Source organism: Cherax quadricarinatus, chromosome 89, assembly GCF_038502225.1.
Source record: "Cherax quadricarinatus isolate ZL_2023a chromosome 89, ASM3850222v1, whole genome shotgun sequence".
Classification (NCBI taxonomy): domain Eukaryota; kingdom Metazoa; phylum Arthropoda; class Malacostraca; order Decapoda; family Parastacidae; genus Cherax; species Cherax quadricarinatus.
Genome location: NC_091380.1, coordinates 5,599,307 through 5,621,079, shown reverse-complemented (window position 1 = coordinate 5,621,079; position 21,773 = coordinate 5,599,307). Strand labels below are relative to the sequence as shown.

Sequence of the window (21,773 nt, the reverse complement as noted above, 5' to 3'; positions counted from 1 at the left end):
TTTTTTTTCACTCCTAAAAATTCCCTTTATTATTACCTATTTGTATTTGTGGGGGTGAGTGTAGCTCCTGGTCCTACCTCTTAACTTTAGACAAACAGAGATAACATAGTCCTATCATACCCATACTGTATCTTAACCCCTTGGAAGATTCTTCCACAATGTCATTGTTCAGTCCAAACACACATTCAAGAAGAGTTTTCTGATGTCCCTGTAGCTTATTTGACTATGATTCCCAGCTGTGCCCTTTTGTGCTTGTCACATATCTGGAAAAGTCTCTCCTGTCTAATATGTGCCTTGATTTTTTTTTTTTTTTTGGGGGGGGGGTCAATGCACCAGTCGTATGCCACCGAGGCAGGGTGGTCTGAAAAGAAAAAAAAAATTCTTTTTCCTTCTTACATTTATTAATTTATACAGGAGAAGGGGTTACTTGCCTCTTGCTCCTGGCATTTTAATCGCCTCTTACGACACTCATGGCTCACAGAGGAAGAATTCTGTTAGACTTCCCCATGAAAAGATGTATTTCATGTCATGATCATGTACTCTCCTGTTCTTTGTTCCACTAGTGACACAAGATCTTTTTTTTTTTATTATTATTTTTGGTTATAGATCATTCACCTCAATGTAGAGACCAGTCAGTGCATGTTTATGGTTTATAGAGTTTTGTATTTTACAAGGTGAAGGCTCCAAGAATGGGTCTTAACCCCTAAACTGTCCAAGCAGATCTACGTTTACATGCGTAGTGCTCCAAAAGTAGATCTACGTTTTTTTTACATATTTTCAAATATAACCAAAAAAATGTAGATCAAAGATTTTTTTACTTTTTCAAATGTAAAAAAAAATCTACTTTTTTTACCTACTTTCAAATGTCGAAAAAACGTAGATCTGTTTGTACAGTTCAAGGGTTAATATGAAGTGAGGCTTGTATTGAACAAGTGTATACTGGTTAGCCAGACTTGAGTCCTGGAGGTGGGACATACAATGCCTGCACCCTAAAGGATGGGTTTGGGATATTTGCTATTTGGAAGTACATCTAAACTGTTGTATCTGCATGCCTCTGGCAAGACAGTGTGAATGATGGTGCAAGTGTTTCTTTTTCAGGTCACCCTGCCTTGGTGGGAGATGGCCAGTGTGTTAAAAAAAAAACATTGTGTTTCAAAGAATAGGTTTACTATAAAGCTTATTTCTTGTTTTTTTCATTATCTGTTTGTAGGAGCTTTCATTCCCTTCCATCACCAGAGGTCGCTATGTCTTTGCTTTCCTTTTCCAGTCTCCTGGCTTCATGGCTTTGTTTGCTCGAGTTTGTTGCAGTGTACAGTGGACCCCCACTTTACGATATTTTTTCACTCCAGAAGTATGTTCAGGTGCCAGTACTGACTGAATTTGTTCCCATAAGGAATATTGTGAAGTAGATTAGTCCATTTCAGACCCCCAAACATACACGTACAAACGCACTTACATAAATACACTTACATAATTGGTCATATTGGGAGCTGATCTTAAAGCAGGGGTCCACTGTATTTTTCATTTTCCTCATTTTTTTTAACCGGCCATCTCCCACCAAGGCAGGGTGACACGAAAAAAGTTTTTATTTTGTATTCCAGTTATTTTAGCATCGTCCTAGCCCTTGTGGCTTAGCATTTCTTTTTTATTATAATAATAATAATTAGCATCGTCCACCAGTGAGAATACATAGGTATCAGTTCCTTTACTTGTTTCATTTAATATACATGGGAACAATATTGTACCCACCTCTGATACCCGTGGAACTTCACTAGTTACACATGCTATTCTAATGCTTCATCTCTCATAGTGAATTAGGTAATAACATTCTTTTAATCCTGGCTTTCTTCTTCCATTTTCTAAGTAGCCTACTGGGCACTATATTTGAAGTTATCTTTAAAGATTCTAAGAATATGTAGTTCACTGACCCATCGTTCCTGTCGGACTAATCAATATCACGTTGATATAAAAAAAATCATAGCTCTGTATATAGCTGTTCAGTATTAAATTACCAGAGAATCCTTCGTGTATTTTGATTATATTATTTCAAAATTATCTTCAAGATTTTTTGATGAAGATGTTGATGGGCTTGAAGTTTCAAACTGCTTCACTAAGGTTACCATTTCAATATACAGTGGACCCCCGGTTAAGGATATTTTTTCATTCCAGAAGTATGTTCAGGTGCCATTACTGAACGAATTTGTTCCCATAAGGAATATTGTGAAGTAGATTAGTCCATTTCAGACCCCCAAACATACACGTACAAATGCACTTGCAAAAATACACTTAAATAATTGGTCAAGTTGGGAGCTCATCGTTAGTCGGGGGTCCACTGTAGTTGCATCTGTGTTCATTTACATAATTATAGGGGGCCTTAAACCTGGTCATCTAATATGGCAGTCACTAATACTACCAAGCACATTATAGATGAAGTAATGCCACCGACAGTTTATAGGTTTATCCAAGATCCCGGGATGTGGTAGGTTGTGCACAGGTTGAATCTGATGGCTATGATAAGCTATGGGAATTTTTGGAGAGGCTGTTATAAGTAAAGACGGTTGTAAGCTGGAATGAGTTTAATAATATTTACCTGGTTGTGTAGGTTTAAGCTTGTAGTGTCATAAAAACAAAAAGTCACAATACCATGAGAACAATACACAACCCGCACATAGGAGAGAAGCTTACGGCGACATTCGAGTCTGACTTGGACCATTGTGACTTGAATGGTCCAAGTCGGACTGAAACACCGTTGTAAGCTTCTCTCCTGTGTGCAGGTTGTGCGTGTCTTGTGCAATCGATGTCTTCTGTATTTATTTAAACACACTATTTCTTTTAATTTTTTAATGGAAGTAGTTCTCCCTGCTACCTTGTATAGATTGTTCGAATGAAACTATATATTCAGCTTCAAAGAGTTGGTATGATATGGTTTAAGGGACCGTAAGTCAATAATACTAATAAAAGTATTCTAGGAAGCAGGCCAAGAGATCAGAGTTTGCTCCCATAGATAATGTGGCAAGTTTACATCATTTTACTTGTTGACTCTTGTGACTCGTTCCTGGTAACTGTTCAATCAATTTTTGCTCTTTCTTATATTCACATTCAGTTTCCTTCTTTTGCATACCCTACCAAATTAACATTATTCTCTTCGAAGTTAAGAAAAGACAAACTTCAGAGTTAGCTTGCAATGGGAAAGTGTTCCAATCTGTTAAGATCTTCTATCAAGTGATACAGATAATACAAAATGCATGCATATACTGTATGTACTTCCGGGTATGAAGGAAGTGCAGTGAATGAAATCATGAGAGTGTGACAAATCTTGAGACAATGGAGCACTGAGAGAGCTATAATAATTATAATAATTTTATTTCTTTTCTGCTGTATACAGATAATGTAGTTTACATATAATAAAATATTGTCAGGCACAAAAGAAAGCCACTAGCATGCATTGCATTTCAGGCAGATTGATCTTAATGCTTAAACACTGCTTAAGAACTAGATATGGGTTATTAAGTAGGAGTTATTTTTTTTTCTCTCCATACAGCAGCTGTATCCCACTGAGGCAGGGTGACCTAAAAAGGAAAACAAGTTTTTCTTTTAAATTTACTAAAATATACAGATGGGGTTACTAACCCCTTGCTCCTGGCATTTTATTCGCCTCTTACGACACGCATGGCTTACAAGAAAGAACTCTTTTGCACTTTTCTATGGGGAGGGATTTTTAAATGAACAAAAAAGAGAGGTAGATAAGTGAGCAATATTGCTTTATTCCTGGGAGTATGTATAGTACAGTATATGCAAGTGTGGAATCATTTTGTATCTTTAACCCGTAAATGGTCCAAACGTATGTATGTATACGTTTTTACCGCTAGTGCCCCAAACGTATATATATGTTTTATGTGCCCTACATTTAACATTGCCACGATAAGCCTGAGTCGCCTAGACATGTGAGAATGGGTGTGAGCACTCACTGTGCACCATATTAAAATAATTGGGGATGCCTGGGTACCATATACTCATTTTTCCTATTAAAAAAGAACAATGTTTTTTTTTTTTTCTCAAAAAAGTTGGGGCAGTACGGTAGTGAACGTATATATACGTTTGGACCATTTACGGGTTAATATAACTTGATAAAGATCATTAACAAGTTGCAACATTGTCCCAATAAAAGTTTGTTCCACAAGGTTTGTCTTTAATTCATCAGTGTTGATAGCACACCACTTAGTTCCACAATTCTCTCTACTTAACCCTTTCAGGGTCCGTCCCGTAGATCTACGGCTTTACGTTCAGGGTCCAAACCGTAGATCTACGTCATGAGCTCAGCTCACTCTGATAAACTGTGAGTGGTAAATTTGGGCCTAGATATGAGAGAATACATCTATGTGGTATGTGTGCACCACATAAAACAAATCCTGCAGCACACTGTGTATAATGAGAGAAAAAAAAAACTGAGACCGTGATTTTCGATTAAAACAGCGACTTTGCAGTGTTTTTTCGTATGTTTTTTAGTGTTGTATTTGTGATTTCTTGGTCTCATTTGATAGAATGGAAGACATATTACAGAAATAGAGATAATTTTGATTGGTTTTAGCACTGGAAATGGCTTGAAACTGAGCTCAAAGTGGCGGAAATGTTAAATTTTTGCTGATGTTCAAGAGTAAACAAACGACCTCACACGTCTAATACATGCCAGCTGGTGGGTCTAATATACATTCACAAATGTGGTGATGATATTTATACAATTATTACAATATTGCATAACAGTAAATCTTCTATTTTTTGGTGTGAATAAAAATTCATTATGTGAATAAAAAATCAAAATGGAATTTATTTGTAAAGCCTCAAAACATAACTAATGAACAGAGGAAATGTTAGTTTAGTGCCAGGAATACCTACATTGTTTATTCTGGACCCTATTTTGAAATTGGAATATTTTGAACTTTGTGTTAAATTGGCCAAATTACCAATTTCCGGTCACTTTATTTTGTAGTTGAAACAGTTGACTTGGCGATTTCTTGTGCTCAATCGATAGAATAGAAGTAATACTAGTGAAATAGCTAAGAATTTGGTCGACTGGAATAATGTAATTGGCCTAAAATGGGAGTCAAAGTCGGCAAAATCGCCGATTCGTAAATATCGCTGACACACCAAAATTCACGAGAGCATAATTTCGTCAATTTTCCATCAAATTTCATACTTTTTGTTTTATTACATTCACAAAAAGATTCTCTATCATTTCATAAGAAAAAATAAAAATTTTTTTTTTTTGAAAATTCTTGGACACTGGGGCACCACTTCAGATTTTGGCCTTGGACCCTGAAAGGGTTAATATATAAGACACTGAAAATGTACAAGATGCAGTAATATTTATTCTCTTGGACACGATTGTGAAATTTCAGTGTAGATAAAATGCGTGTAAAGTAAAAAAATTTCTGGGTCGATGCACATTTACAAGTCATCTCTTATTTTCATTGTTTAGTTTGCCATATATTTTTTTCAGTTCCCAGTGGCTGTAGCTTTTGATTCCTCCACTTGGGTCTTGGTCTGGCAGTCTACCACTTTGTGAAGAAAATCTGTTGACATTTTTACTCCTCACTTTTTTCCCTTGTGTTACAATTGTTGCCTTTTGTTTAGTCGTTGATAATGCTAAGAAAACTCTGCTCAGTGCTGTGCTGATCATCGTTCACTTATTTTTTTTTTTCTCTACATTGCCTAGTGCTAGTCTTCTTTTTTTACCTTAGTTGTTAATGCTAATTTCTTTACATAGGCTACAGAGGCCTGGTTGACATCAGTCAATGAAATTTAACCAACTTCAGGTGCTCCTCGACTTAAAGACGAGGTTATGTTCCGACAAACCCATCGCACGTCAAATGTGAATATGAAAGTACAGTGGACCCCCGGTTTACGATATTATTTCATTCCAGAAGTATGTTCAGGTGCCAGTACTGACCGAATTTGTTCCCATAAGGAATATTGTGAATTAGATTAGTCCATTTCAGACCCCCAAACATACACATACAAACACACTTACATAAATACACTTACATAAATACACTTACATAATTGGTCGCATTGGGAGCTGATCGTAAACCAGGGGTCCACTGTACAAAATAAATACCGTATTTTGCGGCTTATTAGACACACTTTTTTTTCCCCCATAAAATGTCTAAAAATCAGCCTGCGTCCTATAAACTGAAGGTCAGTGATGGGAGCTATGTTTTGGGTGTGGGGTGGGCTATAACTCTACCAGTTACTTTCGATGCTTAGCCATTGAAACTAAAACAAGTCTTATAAGCCGCGAAATACGGTAAATAAATAAATAAATAACTGTCACTGAATAAGTAAATAAACGAGTAATTACTGTTTTTTTTTTTTTTTTTTTTTTCAAAAAGTCGCCTGTCTCCCACCGAGGCAGGGTGACCCAAAAAAGAAAGGAAATCCCCAAAAAGAAAATACTTTCATCATTCAACACTTTCACCACACTCACACATTATCACTGTTTTTGCAGAGGTGCTCAGAATACAACAGTTTAGAAGCATATACATATAAAGATACACAACATATCCCTCCAAACTGCCAATATCCCAAACCCCTCCTTTAAAGTGCAGGCATTGTACTTCCTATTTCCAGGACTCAAGTCTGACTATATGAAAATAACCGGTTTCCCTGAATCCCTTCACTAAATATTACCCTGCTCACACTCCAACAGATCGTCAGGTCCCAAGTATCATTCGTCTCCATTCACTCCTATCTAACACGCTCACGCACGCTTGCTGGAAGTCCAAGCCCCTCGCCCACAAAACCTCCTTTACCCCCTTTCTCCAACCCTTACTAAATACCAGCATTGAAAAGTAAATAAATGAATATAAGTTACAGACTTGCCACTTCATACTGGGTGATTATCTCTTAACCCGTAAACGGTCCAAACGTATATACAGTGGACCCCCGCATAACGATTATCTCCTAATGCAACCAATTATGTAAGTGCGTTTGTACGTGTATGTTTGGGGGTCTGAAATGGACTAATCTACTTCACAATATTTCTTATGGGAACAAATTCAGTCAGTACTGGCACCTGAACATACTTCTGGAGTCAAAAAATATCGTTAACCGGGGGTCCACTGTATACGTTTTTTCAATATTTGAAAGTATGTAAAAAAAGTAGATCTTCTTTTTGTTTTTCTACATTTGAAAATGTGTAAAAAAAATTTACTTTTTTTTTTGTTATATTTGAAAATATAGGAGTGAATGGAGACAAATGGTTTTTAATACTTGACGTGCTGTTGGAGTGTGAGCAAAGTAACATTTATGAAGGGGTTCAGGGAAACCGGCAGGCCGGACTTGAGTCCTGGAGATGGGAAGTACAGTGCCTGCACTCTGAAGGAGGGGTGTTAATGTTGCAGTTTAAAAACTGTAGTGTAAAGCACCCTTCTGGCAAGACAGTGATGGAGTGAATGATGGTGAAAGTTTTTCTTTTTCGGGCCACCCTGCCTTGGTGGCCACCCTGCCTTGGTGGCCACCCTGCCTTGGTGGCCACCCTGCCTTGGTGGCCACCCTGCCTTGGTGGTCACCCTGCCTTGGTGGCCACCCTGCCTTGGTGGTCACCCTGCCTTGGTGGGAATCGGCTAGTGTGATAATAAAAAATAAAAAAAATTGAAAATATGTAAAAAAAACGTAGATCTACTTTTGTAGCACTACACATGTGAACGTAGATCTGCTTGGACCGTTTACGGGTTTAGTTTCATCTCCAGAGTAATTTCTTTTTACCAACATAGTCGAGATATAAGTTGAACCATTGTAAGTCGAGGAGCATTTGTATAACATAACGTTGAGATAATGCATAAAGGAGAAAATATGTATTTTTTTTTTTTTCATAATTTTTACTCTGTTATGATACATGACCTCTTCAAGGGGGGCTTCTTGGCATGGTGAAGAGGTTCTTGGTCTGAGGAATTAGACCTGTTGGTCTCCTTCCTCAGACCGAACCTAATTACCCCCCAATCCCCCCTTCCCTATCCCATCCTCCCTTTTTCCTTTCCTCCTCCCCCCCATCCCTCCCTTATTCCCTTCCTCTTTTTGGCCTTTGGGATTCTTCCCACAGGCATGCTGGTTCCTAGGTAGGGGGAATGGTACTGGGGTCCATCCCATTCCATTGAGGTTCTTGTCGGTGGTGTAGTTTGCCGTGGAATCTGGATTGCCTGGGGATATCCCATTCCCTCTCCAGTCTTCTGAGGGGTGGCTTTGGGTGTCTTTTGGGCGACGGGTGTATCTCTGGAGGCCGCCTTTCGGATTCCGGGGGTGATGGCCAAAGGAGGCATGCTTTGTGGCGGATATCCGGCCACCCTCTCTTTTTGTCCACCGAGGTAGCTCGGCAGATGTGAGGTTGCTATCCTGGATTGCTGGTTTACTGGCATGATGGGTAGGGTATGGCACGGGTTCCATGCTGCATCTGCACTACTTGCGGTGCTGAGGTCCTCTTGGGCGCAGAGGGTGATTTCTGGCCCTTTCAATCCTCCTGGGAACTATTCCTCCCCGTTTCCCCCCCCCCTCCCTTTTTTTTTTCTTTTCTTTTTTTTTCTTTTCTTTTTTTTTCTTAAAAGCAAAAAGAGAGAAGTAACCTAACCATGGAAACCCTAGTCCATGAACCTGCTACCCCCGGGCCCCTTACTGATACCGCACCCCGTTTTGACCCTGCCTCATTTTTTGACCACTCTTTGGACACTCCTGATGGCCCTGTACCTCTTACTGGCACAGTTTCATCACCAGCTTCAGGTACTGGGGTCTCGACTGACTCCTCTGATTTGTCTGACCTCCGCCTTCCTTTGACTATGCTTCTGGCCTCTCCCTCTATGGTGCGACGATTTTCGAATCGCCAGCCTGTCCCACATCGGACCAAATCTGGTCCCACTTCTAAACGCCAGCGACAATCTCCTGATGATGTTACAGTGGACCCTCAACCAGCGATATTAATCCGTTCCTGAGAGCTCATCGTTAATCAAAATATTCGTTAGTCAAGTTAATTTTCCCCGTAAGAAATAATGGAAATTAAATTAATCCGTGCAAGACACCCCAAAGTATTGAAAAGAAAAAATTTTACCACATGAAATATTAATTTTAATACGCACAAACTGAAGAAGACATGCACAGTTACATGACACTTACCTTTATTGAAGATCTGGTGATGATTGATGGGATGGGAGGAGGGAAGAGTGTTGATCATCTTAGTGTTTAGAAGGGGGAATCCCCTTCCATTAGCACTTTAGGTAGCAAGTCTTTTTCTGGGGTTACTTCCCTTGTTCTTTTAATGCCACTAGGACCAGCTTCAGAGTCACTGGACTTCTGTCGCACAACATATCTGTCCATAGATACTTGTACCTCTCGTTCCTTTATGACTTTCCTAAAGTGGTTCACAACATTGTCAGTGTACAGGTTGCCAACACGGCTTGCAGTAGCTGTGTCAGGGTGATTTTCATCAAAAAAGGTTTGCACTTCAAGCCACTATGCACACATTTCCTTAATCTTAGAAGTAGGCAACTTTCTTCAATTTCTCTATCCCCTCCTCTGAAGCAGTTTCCTCAGGTGTGGCCTCTTGCTATTCAAGATGATCTAGCAGCTCATCAGTGGTTAGTTCTTCACTGTCCTCCTCCACCAACTCTTCCACATCCTCCCCACTAACCTCCAACCCCAAGGACTTCCCCAATGCCACAGTGGATTCCTCAACTGGCATAGGATTCTCAGGGTTAGCCTCAAATCCTTCAAAATCCCTTTTGTCTACACATTCTGGCCACAGTTTTTTCCAAGCAGAGTTCAAGGTCCTCTTAGTCACTCCCTCCCAAGCCGTACCTATAAGGTTTATACAATTGAGGATATTAAAGTGATCCTTCCAAAAATCTTCTAGAGTCAGTTGAGTTTCTGTGGTCACTACAAAGCACTTTTGAAACATAGCTTTTGTGTACAGTTTCTTGAAGTTGGAAATGACCTGCTGGTCCATGGGCTGCAGGAGAGGAGTGGTATTAGGAGGCAAAAACTTGACCTTAATGAAGCTCATGTCCCCAGAAAGTCGCTCTGCCAAGTCTGTAGGATGACCAGGGGAATTAGTCTAATACCAGGAAGCACTTAAGGTCTAATTTCTTTTCAGTTAGGTAATTTTTCACAGTGGGGGCAAATGCTTGGTGTAACCAGTCATAGAAAAAGTCCCTAGTGACCCATGCCTTACTGTTTGCCCTCCACAGCACACACAAATTAGCCATGACGACATTGTTTTTCCTGAACACACTGGGAGTTTCGGAGTGATACACCAATAAAGGCTTCACTTTGCAATCACCACTAGCATTGGCACACATCAACAGAGTAAGCCTGTCTTTCATAGGCTTATGTCCTGGGAATGCCTTTTCCTCCTGAGTAATGTAGGTCCTGCTTGGCATTTTCTTCCAAAACAGGCCTGTTTTGTCGCAATTGAACACTTGTTCAGGTTTCAGTCCTTCACTGTCTGTGTAATCCTTGAATTCCTTCACATATTTTTCAGCTGCTTTGTGGTCCGAACTGGCAGCCTCACCATGCCTAATCACACTATGTATGCCACTACGATTCTTAAATCTTTCAAACCAACCTTTGCTGGCCTTAAATTCACTCACATCACCACTAGTTGCAGGCATTTTCTTTACCACATCGTCATGCAACTGCCTAGCCTTTTCACAAATGATCGCTTGAGAGATGCTATCTCCTGCTATCTGTTTTTCATTTATCCACACCAATAACAATCTCTCAACATTTTCTAGCACTTGCGGTCGCTGTTTTGTAATCACAGTTGCACCTTTTGCAAGAACAGCTTCCTTGATTGCCGTTTTCCTGGTCACTATAGTAGAGATGGTTGATTGGGGGTTATTATACAACCTAACCAGCTCCGACACACGCACTCCACTTTCGTACTTTGCAATTATCTCTTTCTTCATTTCATAAGTCATTAACGACTTTTTTCTCGAAGGGTTGGCGCTAGAAGCTTTCTTAGGGCCCATGGTGACTTATTTTGCAGAAACAAGCACTAAACACAGTGATAATATGGAATGTACCGAATGTATCCTTAGATGCGCACACACTGGCTGGCTTGTAAACACTGGCACACAAGGGGCAGTTCAGGCCACACGTGGACACGTCTCGTATGAATCGTATCGAATACTGGGTTTTCAATCGAATACCGGATTTATCAAATACCGATGCCATCGAATACTGGGGGTCCACTGTATAGCCGTTGTGGTTTAGCACTTCTTTTTTATTATAATAATAATCCTCCTACATTGAACACTTAGGATGACCCTTGTGTGTTTAGCGCTTCATTATTTATATATTTTTTTTTATTATCACACTGGCCAATTCTCACCAAGGCAGGGTGGCCACCAGGGCAGGGTGGCCACCAAGGCAGGGTGGCCTGAAAAAGAAAAACTTTCACCATCATTCACTCCATCACTGTCTTGCCAGAAGGGTGCTTTACACTACAGTTTTTAAACTGCAACATTAACACCCCTCCTTCAGAGTGCAGGCACTGTACTTCCCATCTCCAGGACTCAAGTCCGGCCTGCCGGTTTCCCTGAACCCCTTCATAAATGTTACTTTGCTCACACTCCAACAGCACCTCAAGTATTAAAAACCATTTGTCTCCATTCACTCCTATCAAACACGCTCACGCATGCCTGCTGGAAGTCCAAGCCCCTCGCACACAAAACCTCCTTTACCCCCTCCATCCAACCTTTCCTAGGCCGACTCCTACCCCGCCTTCCTTCCACTACAGACTGATACACTCTTGAAGTTATTCTGTTTCGCTCCATTCTCTCTACATGTCCGAACCACCTCAACAACCCTTCCTCAGCCCTCTGGACAACAGTTTTGGTAATCCCGCACCTCCTCCTAACTTCCAAACTACAAATTCTCTGCATTATATTCACACCACACATTGCCCTCAGACATGACATCTCCACTGCCTCCAGCCAGTGGAGATGTCATATTTATAATAACAAGTTTATAATAATGTACACCTAGGAGGAAGGGGGGGGGGCAAGTGATTGGAAATCTTTATTGAAGTATAGAACAACAAAATCTTAACAGTAGTTAGTAATGTTTGTTGAGGTACAGATCAGTAAATTCTTAATAGTAGACCAGGAATGTATTAAAAAAAAATAGCTGGCCATGTTGAGCACTCAAGCATGAGTGTGTTATCAATATAATCCCGAGGAGCTCAGTATAATGTGTGACCAGTTTCCTGTACAGTAACCCCTCGTAAAGCTCTTTTGCCTAGTGTGATTTATTTTAAGGCAGTTTAAAATTACAACGAAAATTGAATAGATCTTCGTAGTACATGCTGTTCAATGATTGCATTTTTTCTTCACATTTCCAAAAAAAATTTAACGTTTTATAGAAGAGCTGCGTGAGAGAGCTTTCTGCATTGTTCTGCACTTGCAACTTGCAACTCGCCCCAAGGCCAGTTTCCAGTACAGTAAACTCTCTTAACCCGTAAACGATCCAAACGTATATATACGTTTTTTCAACATTTGAATGTATGTAAAAAAAGTAGATCTTTTTATTTTTCTACATTTGAAAATGTGTAAAAAAAACTTCGTTCTACATTTTTTTTTTTGTTATATTTGAAAATATGTAAATAAACTTAGATCTACTTTTGTAGCACTACACATGTGAACGTAGATCTGCTGGACCGTTTACGGGTTAATTAAAGCTCTTCTGTGTAGTGTGATTTTTTAATGTAATTGAAAAGTACAACCTAAATTGAATAGGCCTTCATAGTAAATTCATTTTTTCCTTCACTTTCCCCCCCCCCCTCCCCCACCCAAAAAAAAATTATTTAATCCCATGTAAAGGAGCTTACGAGAGAGCTTGCTCTGTTCTTGAACACTTGCAGCTTACCTTGAGGCTAGGTTGCTGCTGACAGTTACCTTCGTGTCTGCATGCCAGTCTTGTTGCAGTTAATGGACCAGTTTTCTCTTGAAAGCTTGTAACTTTGCTCCTGCAGTAGTTCTCATGTCTACTGGTAGGAGGTTGACCAGTCTTGGACCAGCAGTACAAACGCACGTCTAATTGTATCCATTCACGGGGAGTCCTTTGCAGTGTGAAGGGGATGTAGACATAGGGAATTGGGCCTTGGACCTATTTTTCTGAAGTTGAATCAAAATACAGGAGAGAGTGCGCACACACTCTCTCTCTCTCTCTCTCTCTCTCTATCTCTCTCTCTATCTCTCTCTCTATCTCTATCTCTCTCTCTCTCTCTCTCTCTCTCTCTCTCTCTCTCTCTCTCTCATTTTCATGGAACCATTTGTCTCCCACCAAGGTAGGACGACAATATCTGAGCAATGATAATATAAAAATTACAGCCTCTCCTCACTTAGCGACGTACTCATTTACCGACCTCTCGGGCTTGCGACCAGCTCTCCAATCAGTACGCATACCTAACTATAATATGTTTTAGAGCCGATTTCCAATTTTCTGTTTATTACAGTATACAGTACACCACTGTATAAACATTTATAAATATAATAAAAATTTTATAAATCGTGCAAAACTGACATAAAAAAATATCTAAAGATGGTTGATACAAACCTGCTACCAATTTGCTTGCCGACCTACTCTTAAGAATGGAACCCCATCATTAACCCTTTGAGGGTTTTGGTCGTACTAGTACGTCTTACGCGTAGGGGTTTTTGACGTACTAGTACGCATAAATTCTAGCGGCCTCAAATCTAGTGGGAGAAAGCTGGTAGGCCTTCATATGAAAGAATGGGTCTATGTGGTCAGTGTGCACAGTCTAAAAAAAATCCTGCAGCACGCAGTGCATAATGAGAAAAAAAAAACTTTGACCATTTTTTTTTAATAAATCAGCGACTTTGCAGTGTATTTTCGTATGGTATTTATTGTTGTATTCTAGTTTTCTTGGTCTCATTTTATAGAATGGAAGACATATTACAGAAATTGAGATGATTTTGACTGGTTTTACGATGAAAGGTGCCTTGAAATTGAGCTCAAAGTAGCAGAAATGTTCGATTTTTACCAAACTTCAAAAGTAAACAAATCGTGCCAAGCGTGCAATACACGTCAACTGGTGAGTCTAATATTCTTTCACAAGTGCACCAATAATATTTATACCATTTTTTACACTAATGCAGTAGTCTGCATAACAGTAAATCTTATATTTTTTGTGAGAATAAAAATTCAAAGTGGAAAGCAAAAGAATATAAGAGGGGCCTTGAGACGTGACTAATGACTAGAGGAGATGTCATTTTAGTGCCAGGAATGTCTTTCTTGTTTATTCTGGACCCTATTCGGAAATTGGCATCTTTTGAAATTTGTGTGAAATTGGCAAAATTGCTAAATTCTGACCACTGTACTGGATAGTTGAATTTCATAAATGGGTGGTTTCTTGCACCCATTCGATAGAAAAAATGGAATTCTAGCGAAATATTCATGTTTTTTCTCGACTAGTACAGTGAAATTGGCCGAAAATGGGGCTCAAAGTGGGCAAAATCGCCAATGCGTAAACATCGCCGAGACCGCTAACTTTGCGAGAGCATAATTCCGTAAGTTTTCTATCAAATTTCAAACTCTTGGTGTCTTTATGATCGGGAAAAGCTTCTCTATCTTTTCATAAGAGAAAATAATTTTTTTTTTTTAAATTTGGCCGACCCTGAGAACGAGTTTCGGAGAGGGCCTGTCGACCCTCAAAGGGTTAAGTGAGGAGAGGCTGTATTCTCTTCTTATAAACTTTTTTTTTTTTTTTAATATTCAACAAAATGGGAGAACTTAAAAAAAGTGTATAAAAATTTAAATAATTTGCCTAATGTGCAAATAAATATTTATGGTAGCGTGGGGACCCCACACAATCATGAATTGTCCATTTAGATAGTGACACGACTCACAAGATTAAGAAGCAAGTAGATAGTACCTGAGGTATTAGAGCAAATTCTCAGATCACTGTGGGAAAAGTTTAAAACAAATAGGTGGCAGGAAATACATATACATATACATATTCCTGGAGAGGGTTTTTGGGAGTCAATGCCCCGTGGCTCAGTTTGTGACCAGACCTCATACAGTATCTTTTTGGTGTTACACGTTCTCGTTGGCTTCAAATTGAGCCATTGTTCGTTATGTTACACTGGCAATTGTCAACAGTGGGTGGAGCAATGGCTCAGTTGAAAAAAAAAAGCCAACAAATGCATGGAACACTGAAAATAGGTATTGTGTATATGGGGGGGCCTCCTATACATGTAGTTGGTTTTGAGAAGGACCTGCCTATTATGGGCCAATAGGCCTGCTACAATGTGCCTTGATTCTTATGTTCATAGTTTGCTTATCGATACATCTCCTACTGGATGTTGCTCTTTCACGAAATCCAGTTACTAGGACCTACAGGTTTAGTGCTCCCCTATAATAGAATGAAAATGAATCCTTGTCAGTCATGTTTTTAATGTAGCTTCCGTAGGTTGTGCTGTAGTAGTTGGGCCACTCCTCCTAATGGAAAGCAGATCACCTTAGTGTGTGTCAGGTGACCCCTCTGAGACATTTTGCAGAAACAGTGATGTTGGACGTACTACTGGAGGTTGCCTGCAGATCCAGGAATGGCAACTGAAAATGTACAGTTTCTCATTTTTGTCACTGCGCCGCACCATCATTATTAGGTGAAGGACAATTGTTCTTGCTCAAAACAAGGGCTCTGCTAGGCCTACCTCAATTAATTCTGGAAGTGCCATCCTGGTGTACACCAGGTAAGGTAAGATGCCATCCTGGTGTACACAAGGTAAGGTAAGATGCCATCCTGGTGTACACCAGGTAAGGTAAGATGCCATCCTGGTGTACACAAGGTAAGGTAAGATGCCATCCTGGTGTACACAAGGTAAGGTAAGATGCCATCCTGGTGTACACCAGGTAAGGTAAGATGCCATCCTGGTGTACACCAGGTAAGGTAAGATGCCATCCTGGTGTACACAAGGTAAGGTAAGATGCCATCCTGGTGTACACCAGGTAAGGTAAGATGCCATCCTGGTGTACACCAGGTAAGGTAAGATGCCATCCTGGTGTATACCAGGTAAGGTAAGATGCCATCCTGGTGTACACCAGGTAAGGTAAGATGCCATCCTGGTGTACACAAGGTAAGGTAAGATGCCATCCTGGTGTACACCAGGTAAGGTAAGATGCCATCCTGGTGTACACAAGGTAAGGTAAGATGCCATCCTGGTGTATACCAGGTAAGGTAAGGTGCCATCCTGGTGTACACAAGGTAAGGTAAGGTGCCATCCTGGTGTACACAAGGTAAGGTAAGATGCCATCCTGGTGTACACAAGGTAAGGTAAGGTGCCATCCTGGTGTACACAAGGTAAGGTAAGATGCCATCCTGGTGTACACAAGGTAAGGTAAGGTGCCATCCTGGTGTACACAAGGTAAGGTAAGGTGCCATCCTGGTGTACACAAGGTAAGGTAAGATGCCATCCTGGTGTATACCAGGTAAGGTAAGGTGCCATCCTGGTGTATACCAGGTAAGGTAAGGTGCCATCCTGGTGTATACCAGGTAAGGTAAGGTGCCATCCTGGTGTATACCAGGTAAGGTAAGGTGCCATCCTGGTGTACACCAGGTAAGGTAAGATGCCATCCTGGTGTACACCAGGTAAGGTAAGATGCCATCCTGGTGTATACCAGGTAAGGTAAGATGCCATCCTGGTGTACACCAGGTAAGGTAAGATGCCATCCTGGTGTATACCAGGTAAGGTAAGATGCCATCCTGGTGTACACCAGGTAAGGTAAGATGCCATCCTGGTGTACACCAGGTAAGGTAAGATGCCATCCTGGTGTACACAAGGTAAGGTAAGATGCCATCCTGGTGTACACCAGGTAAGGTAAGATGCCATCCTGGTGTACACCAGGTAAGGTAAGATGCCATCCTGGTGTACACCAGGTAAGGTAAGATGCCATCCTGGTGTACACCAGGTAAGGTAAGATGCCATCCTGGTGTACACCAGGTAAGGTAAGATGCCATCCTGGTGTATACCAGGTAAGGTAAGGTGCCATCCTGGTGTATACCAGGTAAGGTAAGATGTCATCCTGGTGTACACCAGGTAAGGTAAGGTGCCATCCTGGTGTATACCAGGTAAGGTGCCATCCTGGTGTATACCAGGTAAGGTAAGATGCCATCCTGGTGTACACCAGGTAAGGTAAGATGCCATCCTGGTGTATACCAGGTAAGGTAAGATGCCATCCTGGTGTATACCAGGTAAGGTAAGATGCCATCCTGGTGTACACAAGGTAAGGTAAGATGCCATCCTGGTGTACACCAGGTAAGGTAAGGTGCCATCCTGGTGTACACCAGGTAAGGTAAGGTGCCATCCTGGTGTATACCAGGTAAGGTAAGGTGCCATCCTGGTGTATACCAGGTAAGGTAAGGTGCCATCCTGGTGTATACCAGGTAAGGTAAGGTGCCATCCTGGTGTATACCAGGTAAGGTAAGGTGCCATCCTGGTGTACACCAGGTAAGGTAAGGTGCCATCCTGGTGTATACCAGGTAAGGTAAGGTGCCATCCTGGTGTATACCAGGTAAGGTAAGGTGTCATCCTGGTGTACACCAGGTAAGGTAAGATGTCATCCTGGTGTACACCAGGTAAGGTAAGGTGTCATCCTGGTGTACACCAGGTAAGGTAAGATGTCATCCTGGTGTACACCAGTTAAGGTAAGGTGTCATCCTGGTGTACACCAGTTAAGGTAAGATGCCATCCTGGTGTACACCAGTTAAGGTAAGATGTCATCCTGGTACAAACCAGGTAGAGGTGACCATTTTTTTCAGGATGAGTACATGGTTTCCTCCTTATTTTCAGAGTTTACCCTCCCCCCCCCCCTCCACCACTAACTTGTTTTACACCTGATGATCATCGATCAGGAGATAATGGTTAATTCTCCTGGCATACTGTGATACCCCTTCTTGTGCCTCTAGCCATTTCAGGGCCTTGACCATGGACCAGGCTTCTCCTACGGCTTAGCAATGGTTCTCGGATCACTTGCATGTCAGAGGTCAGATTGGCTTGAAATCAGCTTCCAGATAGACCTCAACACATAATAGATTATGCCAGTACTGTAGCTTGGGTTCCTTCGTGGTCACATCAGCTGGAAACATCTCTCCTTTCAGGAAACAGAGTAACTGTACATTTACAGAAAAACTAGACAATTTTTGTTTTTTATCCCCCTAGCTAGTAAGCCAAACAAATTATTTTATGGAACATCATATTAAGAAGGAACTCTTGACTTCCATTAGTCAAAATGTCTCCTTCTATGCCTTAAAGAGTGGGATGTTCATTGCCACCATAAATAACACAGACCAGAGTACCAACCTTTTTGTCCACACTACTGGCAAAGTCCCAGCCACACTACACAGACTCCTTCCTCAGTTTGAGCTGTGGAACTCTCCTCATCCCACACTATGATACATCAAGAATTTACAAAATGCAGTCCCAGACATTCACAAGCAACTTTAACTGCAGCATCTCCATATCACCTAAGTTGAACTTTGTCTGTCAGGCCAGCAGACAGACAATATCCAAACAATGTAATTTTAAGTAAACATTCGGTTGCCAAGACCTCCCATCCTCAATCTACTTCATGGGACAGTGATTAGAAGAAAGAAACTCAAACCACCACCACAACAGTGCTTACAGTGTAAGCGCTTTGGCCACCTTGCGATGTATTGCAGATCACGAGCAGACTATGAAGTATATAATAATCTATCGTATGACGGGCATCCTTCTTACCCTAACATTGGTAAACCACACCTTGCATATTCTTTTTGGTGTCCCAGTTTTCTTAAAGTGAAATGCATGATCTAAAAGAAAAAGATCTGTCATGGAGATAAAATCGTATAAAATACCAACACAATGGAAAAATGAACGCAAATGCAGTATATAATACAGTGGACCCCCGCTTAACGATCACCTCCCAATGCGACCAATTATGTAAGTGTATTTATGTAAGTGCGTTTGTACGCGTATGTTTGGGGGTCTGAAATGGACTAATCTACTTCACAATATTCCTTATGGGAACAAATTCGGTCAGTACTGGCACCTGAACATACTTCTGGAATGAAAAAATATCGTTAACCGGGGGTCCACTGTAATGTGATTCTTTATTGACTACATTTCTCCCACACAATGGCTTTATGAAGTCACAAACAGATCTGATTGTAACTTGATAGACCATTGTGTGGGCAAAATGTAGTCAAACGATTTCATTATAGGTTTTGCTCCATCCCTTCTCTCTTCGCCTACATTCGTTCTTGTCTTCCCTTCATTTACCACCTTTATATGTTCATGTAGCATCTCACTTTTCCCTACCCCCCTGGGAAGTTCCAGCTGTTTGGGTCTGTTCTTTCTCACTCCCTTGCTCGAAAGCCCAACTGCTTACGGTAGCTTCCCGCTCTCTTTTTCTTGACCACTTCCACTCTCATTCTCATGCCATCGCAGTGTACACAGATGGCTCTAAGTCTTCTGACGGCGTCGATTCGCAGCAGTGTTTCTGGACAGCATGGTGCGAGGGCATTTACTATCTTCAGCTAGCATTTTTACTGCTGAATTGTATGCCATTCTTACAGCACTTATTCGTATCGCATCTATGCCTGTGTCATCATTTGTGGTTGTCTCAGACTCCCTTAGTGCTCTGCAGGCTATATGGAAATTTGATACACCTCACCCCCTAGTTTTTCGTATCCAACTTTGGCTACGCCGTATCTCTACCAAGCATAAAGATATTTTTTTGTTGGGTCCCTGGTCGTGTTGACGTACAGAGCAATGAACAGGCAGATGCTGCTGCGTGGTCAGCAGTACATGACCTACCAATTTCATATAGAGGTGTTCCACTTCCGGACTATTTTGCTGTAATAGCTACCCACCTTCACACCCGTTGGCAACAACGTTGGTCAACTCTACTTGGTAACAAACTTCATTCTATTAAACCGAGCATAGGTTACTGGCCGTCTTCTTGTCATCAGTGCCGAGGTTGGGAGACTACTCTCTCCCGCCTTCGCATTGGCCACACTCGTCTTACTCATGGGTATCTCATGGAGAGGCACCCTGTTCCTCTCTGTGAGAAGTGTCAAGTTCCACTATCAATTAGCCACATTCTGTTAGACTGCTCCCTCTATTAACGAGCACGCAGAATTTACCTCCAGCGTCGTCTCCGCTCTACTACTCTCTCTTTACCTTCCCTTCTTGCTGATGGACCCTCCTTTAATCCTGACTCTCTTGTTGACTTCTTGACAACGCCTGATTTACTCCACAAACTCTGATGATGATACCTTTCGCACTCCCCTCAGCCCTTTCTACCTCAATCTCTTGCTGCCCTTTACCCTTTCACCATCCACTGCCCCGCTGTTCTTCGTAACCTATTACTCATCCATCTCCCTTTTCCCACCTGATACCCTCGCTTCCTTCCTGCCCTGCAGTGCTGTATAGCCCTTGTGGTTTAGCGCTTCTTCTTGATTATAATAATAATAATTCATTATAGGTTTGTCATACAGTATGGCAGAACCCAGCTCTGTCTCCAAGGTTAATACTGTACTGTGGATATCTAATTTTTGAGCTACCCAACACCCTCAGCGTCTAGTAGAAGGCTTTCTGCATGCACAGTCAAATGTCACCCATCTCTGTACAAACATTGTATAATGTGGAAATAAATCTTTGAGGTTCTCACCCTTGATGTATCTACCGCTTCGCCTTCTGCCATCTTTCATAATTTTTTAACCCACTCACGTCATCTTCAGCTGCTGCCTGGACATTTCCACCACCTGAAATGCTTCAAAAACCCAGTTATCTCCAATAATCCCTCTTTGCCTACTAACCAGGAAGTCAACAAAAAATTCTGTCTTCAAATTGGGCTGCCCGTGTATAAAAATCCTCATCCAACTTAAGGTTTATACAAGATTAACCTTAACCAGGTACTGTAGTATAATTTCAGCTTTGCTTGAAGAAATTCACTGTTGTACTGTGCAGGTGCTTCTCAACTTGCGTTGGGGCTACGTTCCAACAAACTCGTCAAAAACATCATAAGTCAAATATGCTAAATAAGTAAGTAAATAAATAACTACTGTTACTGGATAAGTAAATAAATAATAAACGAATACAGGTTTATGGACTTGCCACCTTCGTGCTGGCAATTATCTTAAGTTTCATCTCCAAAGTGATTGATTTTTCACCATAAAGTTGAACCATCGCAAATTAACCCTTAAACTGTCCAAACGTAGATCTACGTTTTGTCAACATTGGAAAGTATGTAAAAAAAGGTAGATCATCTTTTCTTATTTTACATTTGAAAAAGTGTAAAAAAAAACCTTGATCTACGTTTTTTTTTTGTTTTTTTGTTATATTTGAAAATATGTAAAAAAACATAGATCTACTTTTGGAGCACTACGCATGTGAACATAGATCTGCTTGGACAGTTTAAGGGTTAAGGAGCATCTGTATATCATATTAGTGGTGAGGAGGTTTATTATATTTTGAATAGAATTTCCAGACCCCTCAAGGTTTTTAATTTTCATTTCCAGAGGATTATACAAAATTTCCGTATGGGTTGAAAAATGTGTTTAAAGTAGCCCAGTTGACTGTTCAGAAATTTAATCCAAAAATAATACACGTTTCAGGAGCCACTGTAATATACATGCGACATGCTGATTGTTAATTGTCCAGAGGCTCTTGATCCAAGAATCAGAACTGACTTACCCATTAATAGGCAGTAAAAATATTTTTTTTTAC

General features: G+C 40.8%; 1 protein-coding gene across 3 annotated transcripts in view; it reads left to right on the top strand.

Annotated features, from left to right (window-relative positions):
• Positions 1–21,773, top strand: part of Zmynd8 (Zinc finger MYND-type containing 8) — a 154,713-nt gene that overhangs the window by 127,838 nt on the left and 5,102 nt on the right. The gene's annotated exons all lie outside the window — the stretch shown is intronic.